The sequence below is a fragment of the Papio anubis genome, chromosome 12, assembly GCF_008728515.1.
Source record: "Papio anubis isolate 15944 chromosome 12, Panubis1.0, whole genome shotgun sequence".
Lineage (NCBI taxonomy): Eukaryota > Metazoa > Chordata > Mammalia > Primates > Cercopithecidae > Papio > Papio anubis.
In genome coordinates this window covers 31,905,355-31,911,510 of record NC_044987.1, presented here as the reverse complement: position 1 = coordinate 31,911,510, position 6,156 = coordinate 31,905,355, and the positions used below count along the sequence as shown (strand labels likewise).

The 6,156-nt window shown below is 39.6% G+C and overlaps 1 non-coding gene across 1 annotated transcript; it reads left to right on the top strand.

Moving 5' to 3' along the window:
- Positions 1-3,347: 3,347 nt before the first annotated feature.
- On the top strand, positions 3,348-3,455 carry LOC116269841. The gene has a single exon (XR_004177661.1). It is a non-coding gene; the product is annotated as a U6 spliceosomal RNA (small nuclear RNA).
- The last annotated feature ends 2,701 nt before the right edge of the window (positions 3,456-6,156 follow it).

Below are 6,156 nucleotides of genomic sequence, written 5' to 3'. Positions count from 1 at the left end.
AGTGGGGCACTGAAGAAGTGAGCCATTCTCCCTGTTGCAAGCCCTGCGAGGGGGACAAGGGAACTTTTTCCACTTTTTTTTGTTCTTTTTTGAGACAGAATCTTGCTCTGTCACCCAGGATGGAGCGCAGTGGGGCGGTCTCGGGTCACTGCAACCTCCACTTCCCAGGTTCAAACGATTCTTCTGCCTCAGCCCACGGATTAGCTGGGACTACAGGTGCGTGCGACCACGTCTGGCTAATTTCTGTATTTTTAGTAGAGATGGGGTTTCACCATATTGGGCAGGCTGGTCTCGAATTCCTGACCTTGTGATCCACCCACCTTGGCCTCCCAAAGTGCTGGGATTACAGGCATGAACCTCCACGCCTGGCCCTTTTTACATTTCAATAGTCCTAAATATAAAAGTGAATATCACAAAGCTTCTAAAAGAAAATCTTCATAATCTTGGGATAGGCCAAGGTTTCTTAAACAGGATATAAAACACACTGAATATAAAAATATTGTAAGTTGGACTTCACAGAATTAAAATATTCTACTTATCAAAGGAAAGTATTAATAAAGAGTAGAGACAAGCCACAAATGGGGAGAAACTGTTCACAATGCACATGTCAATGACAGGACTCAACCCAGGGAAGATAAGGAATTCCCTTAAGTCAATCAATTCAATTTAAAAATTGGAGGAAGATTTGAACAGGTACCTCACAAAAGATGATATCTAAAGTGTTGAGAAGCATATGAAAATATAATCAACATCATTAATTAACAGGGATAGAAAAACTAAAAGCATAATGGGATGTCACCACACACCCAAAAGAAGAGCTAAACTTAAAAAGGCTCACAATACTAAGTCTTGGGAAAGATGTGTAGCAACTAGAACTCTTATACACTGCTGGTGGGAGTGTAAAATGGTGCAAAGACTTTGTAAAACTTTTGGCCATTTCTAATAAAAATAAAACATACACCTATCCAATGGCAATTCCATATCCAGCTATTTAGCCAACAGGAAGAATTCATAGGTTCACCAAAAGAAAAACTAACATGGGCCAGGCACAATGGCTCACACCTGTAATCCCAGCACTTTGGGAGGCTGCGGTTGGCAGATCCCTTGAACTTGAGCTCAGAAGTTTGAGACCAGCCTGGACAACATAGTGAGACCTCATCTATATTATTAAAGAAAAACAAACAAACAAACAAAATCTAAAATGTTTATAGGTTCTGGGCTGGGTGCAGTGGCTTATGCCTGTAATCCTAGCACTTTGGGAGGCCAAGGCAGGTGGGTTACCTGAGCTCAGGACTTTTAAGACCAGCCTGGGCAACATGGTGAAACACCACCTCTACTAAAAGTACAAAAAATTATCTGGGTGTGGTGGCACGAGTCTGTAGTCCCAGCTACACAGGAGGCTGAGGCATGAGAATCACTTGAACCTGGGAGGTGGAGGTTGCAGTGAGCTGAGATGGCAACACTGCACTCCATCCTGTGCAAAAAAGTGAGACTCTGTCTCAAAAAAAAAAAAAAGTTTATAGGTTCTTTTCACAAGGGATTGAGTCAGGTAACAACACAAATGTATCTTAGCAGAAAAATGGAAAAATATAGTAGGCCAGGCGCAGTGGCTCACGCCTGTAATCCCTGCACTTTGGGAGGCCAAGACCGGTGGATCACCTGGGGTCATGACTTCAAGACTAGCTTGGCCAACATGATGAACCACGTTTCTATTAAAAATACAAAAAATTAGCTGGGCGTGGTGGTGCACACCTGTAATCCCAGCTACTCAAGAGGCTGAGGCAGGAGAATCGCTTGAACCTGGGAGGCAGAGGTTGCAGCGAGCCGAGATCGTGCCACTGCACCCCAACCTGGGCAACAAGAGCAAAATTCCATCTCAAAAAAAGAAAAAAAAAGAAACTATGATATATTTATACAGTGGAATACTACTATGCAATAAAAAGAACAAATCACTGATATACATTACAATATTGATGAAACTAAGAAACATGTTGAGTAAAGGAAGCCAGTATGAGTACACATTATATGATTTCATTTGTTTAAAGTTCAAGGACAGACAAATGAGATCTAGGGTGATAAATCATAACAGTGATTGTGGGAGGGGGAGGGGTGGTGGGGGCATTGTAGCTTGGTACTGACTGGAAAAGGGCATGAAAGAATTTTCTGAGGTAATGGAAGGTGTTCTTGGTCTTGATCTGGTTGATGGTTATTAACTGAGTACATTCATTTGTCAAAATCATAAAGCTACACACTTTTAATGTCTGTGTACTTTACATGATATCAATTATATTTTATTAGAGTACTATCAGTATAAAATAAAGTAAGCCACCATTTGTGAGGGGTAAACTGCATCATCTTGACTACAGCTTTACATTAGAGGAGGTTTCTTTGTAAATTTGGTCTTTAGCACTCATTCAAGGCTGATCTAATTGTATTTTATTTGCAAGATGTTATAAAGTTATCAACAGACCAGGAAATTCTCAACATTTACAAGGACTCTCAGATTTACTTTGGAATCAGAACAGCATGTTCCCTGTTAGATTTCACTTTCACTTTCAGTTCTAGATTCCTGGGTTTCTTTATACATAAAAATCTAAAAACTTACAGTGAAAAAGCATTAGGCTACAACTAAAGTTGTTACAACATTATGTGAAATTGCCTCCAGAGAAAAAATATTTTTAATAATAATTCCCCCCAAGGGAAACATACTTTTAAATTGATTATTTAATAATAGGATACTGAAAGCATATCGCTCTCAGGGATTGTCAGAGTTCCAAGCCAGGAATGGGGTGAAAAACTCTGTCATTCACACTTTGCTCATACACTGACAGTAGAAAAAAAACTAGAAAACTGAGAGGCCAAGTGTGGTGGCTCATGTCTGTAATTCCAGCACTTTGGGAGGTCAAGGCAGATAGATCACTTGAGCCCAGGAGTTTAAGACCAGCTGGAGCAACACGGCAAGGCTCTGTCTCTATAAAATATACAAAAATTAGCCAAGCATAGTAGCCCATGACTGTAGTCACAGCTATTCAGGAGGCTGAGGTGAGAGGATGGATTGAGCCCAGTAGGTTGAGGTTATAGTGAGCTGAGATTGTGCCACTGCATTTCAGCCTGGGTGACAGAACAAGGCTCTGTCTCAAAAAATAAAAATGAAAAAACAAAACCACAAACAAACAAACAGACCTAGAAAACTGAAGATAGTAATGGCTATACAGTATGTGTCTATCTTGTCACTTTCCTCGAAGGTTTCCTTGTGTATTTCTGTCGTGAAAAGAGTATTTGGAGCTTGGAATTCACTGGCTTGGAAGAAAATAAAAGAGTATTTGGAGAGAAAATACATTTAGGCTGCGCTTGCTTTGGCAGCACATATACTAAAATTGGAACCATACCGAGAAGATTAGCATGGCCCCTGTGCAAGGATAACAGCTAGATGCTGAGGGGAAAAGAGGAGCTTTTGTTATAAAGTATGTGAGATATACAAAGAGTTAGAAAGAAAATGCAAGGTATGTTACACCATTAAAGATATGGATGCAGGTTTAGAATAGAGAAAGCCTAAGTGGATAGTTTGGATAGATTGGCTCCATTGTTGTTAGTCAGTAAACAAAGGTTTACTGAGCACCTTTGAGTAGACACTCTACTAGTACTAGAATAATGCAGTAAGCAAATACATACAGTGCTTGCCCAGACACATTTATCTAGAGAAACTATTTTTTTTAAATTGTGCAAAATGTTGCAAAGGAGACATGTTAATTTGCTTCCAACCTAGTAGGCCTGACCCTAGCTCTCATGACCAGTTTGAAAAACGTGGGACTCAGTCAATTCAAGGATTTCATAAGCCATGGTCTTTATTTGTTTTTATTTATTTACTTTTTTGGCAGTGGAGTCTTGCTCTGTCTCCCAGGCTGGAATGCAGTAGCGAGATCTCAGCTCACTGTAATCTCTGCTTCCCGGGGTTCAAGCAATTCTCCTACCTCAGCCTCTCAAGTAGCTGGGATTACAGGCACCCGCAACCATGCCCCGCTAATCTTTGTACTTTTAGTAGAGACGAGTTTTCGCCATGTTGACCAGGCTGGTCTCGAACTCCTGACCTCCGGTGATCCACACACCTTGGCCTCCTAAAGTGCTGGGATTACAGGTGTGAGCCAATGTGCCTGGCCAGCCATAGTCTTTAAATTGGGGTAAGTGTGCCCCTGGGTTTTTACAAAGACTTACCAACAGGGAGGTGGGAGCTCAAATAGTTTTAAGGAATTAATAGCCTGACTCTCAACTTTCATATGTAGTTTCTCCTAAAACTGATCTGCTTGAAAACAAGAACTGTGAAGGTTGCCAGGGTTGTTTTGTCTTCTCATCTCTCCTTTTCACAATGGTTCTCTGTCTTCTCTTAAAAAATAGGCTTACCTCTCACCTACCATGAGTTTTAAAATGGTATATTTCTCTGGGTGTCGAAGCCTCCTGGATGATTTGAAATAATTGATCGGCATGAGTGTTGAGAAAATGAATAACTCTAATATCTGGGTATAGGGTTGCCAGGTAAAATACAGAACACCAAATTGAATCTAAATTTCAGATAACTAATGAATAATTTATTAGTATAGATAGGTACCAAATATTGCACAATACATTCATATACTAGAAATGTATTCATTATTTATATTAAATCAAAATTTAACTAGGTGTTCTCTGTTTTAATTTGCTAACTCTGTCAACCCTACCTGGGTACCAAAAGTTCAGTGGTTTCTAAACCACCAATTTCAACAAAATTGAGTTGTCTACTGATAAGTAATTACATATTTCGATTAGAGATCACTAAATGACTTTTGAAATATAAAACATATTTTTTAAATTGTGAAAAAATTGCCATAATAATGTTTCTTCTGGGCCTATCTACTTATCTACTTATTTCTGTGAAATAGGGTTTACAGCATTTATAATCTGTAGAAATGAAAAAAAGGAACAGAATCTGTGCTGAACCCTAACATATTATAGCTATAGGTAATATTCATGACTGCACACTTGAAACACTTGCTTAAAATACAAGCTGCAACTCCCTTAAATTGTATTTGTAATATTATTAATACTTACTCTATATATATATATATATTTTTTTTTTTTTTTGAGACGGAGTCTCGCTCTGTCACCCAGGCTGGAGTGCAGTGGCCGGATCCCAGCTCACTGCAAGCTCCGCCTCCTGGGTTTATGCCATTCTCCTGCCTCAGCCTCCTGAGTAGCTGGGACTAAGGCGCCCGCCACCTCACCTGGCTAGTTTTTTGCATGTTTTTTAGTAGAGACGGGGTTTCACCGTGTTAGCCAGGATGGTCTCGATCTCCTGACCTTGTGATCCGCCCGTCTCGGCCTCCCAAAGTGCTGGGATTACAGGCTTGAGCCACCGCGCCCGGCCAACATTTACAATATTTTTATATTGTCTTGACCAATTACGTTTTAAAAGTAATGAAAACAATATCAATGATAATGTAATCAAAGAGGATTTTTCTTTCTTTTTTTCTGAGATGAAGTTTCGCTCTGTCCCAGGCTGGAGTGCAGTGGCACCATCTTGACTCACTGCAACCACTGCCTCCCCTGTTCAAGTGATTCTTATGCCTCACCCTCCCAAGCAGCTGGGACTACAGGTGTGCACCACCACACCTGGCTCGTTTTTGTATTTTTGGGAGAGATGGGTTTCACCATGTTGGCCAGGCTGGTCTTGAACTCCTGACCTTAGATGATCCACCCACCTTTGCCTCCCAAAGTGCTGGTATTACAGGCGTGAGCTACCATACCTGGCCAAAGAGGATTTTTTTTTTTTTTTTTTAACATTTAGATCCTTATGATCCCAGAGAAAAAAATGGATTTCAATTTATAATATGTATTTGTTTCAGAGATATGTGACAGAGAGATCATAAAAGATGTTCAGTATAAACATGTATTAACATTCTGTAGGGGAATTGGAATGTTCAATGACAAAAGGCAATGATAAAATATTTTCAATTATTAAAGATGACTTGATAATTTCTTCATGGATGATCATGTATGTCAAATTACTATGGCATTAAGATCCATCAAATACATTTAAAAGAGCACTCTATCAATTTTTTCCAAAAATATCTATGTTTACATTTTGTAGATTATTGACATGTACAAGAGCTTTATGTTTTAATG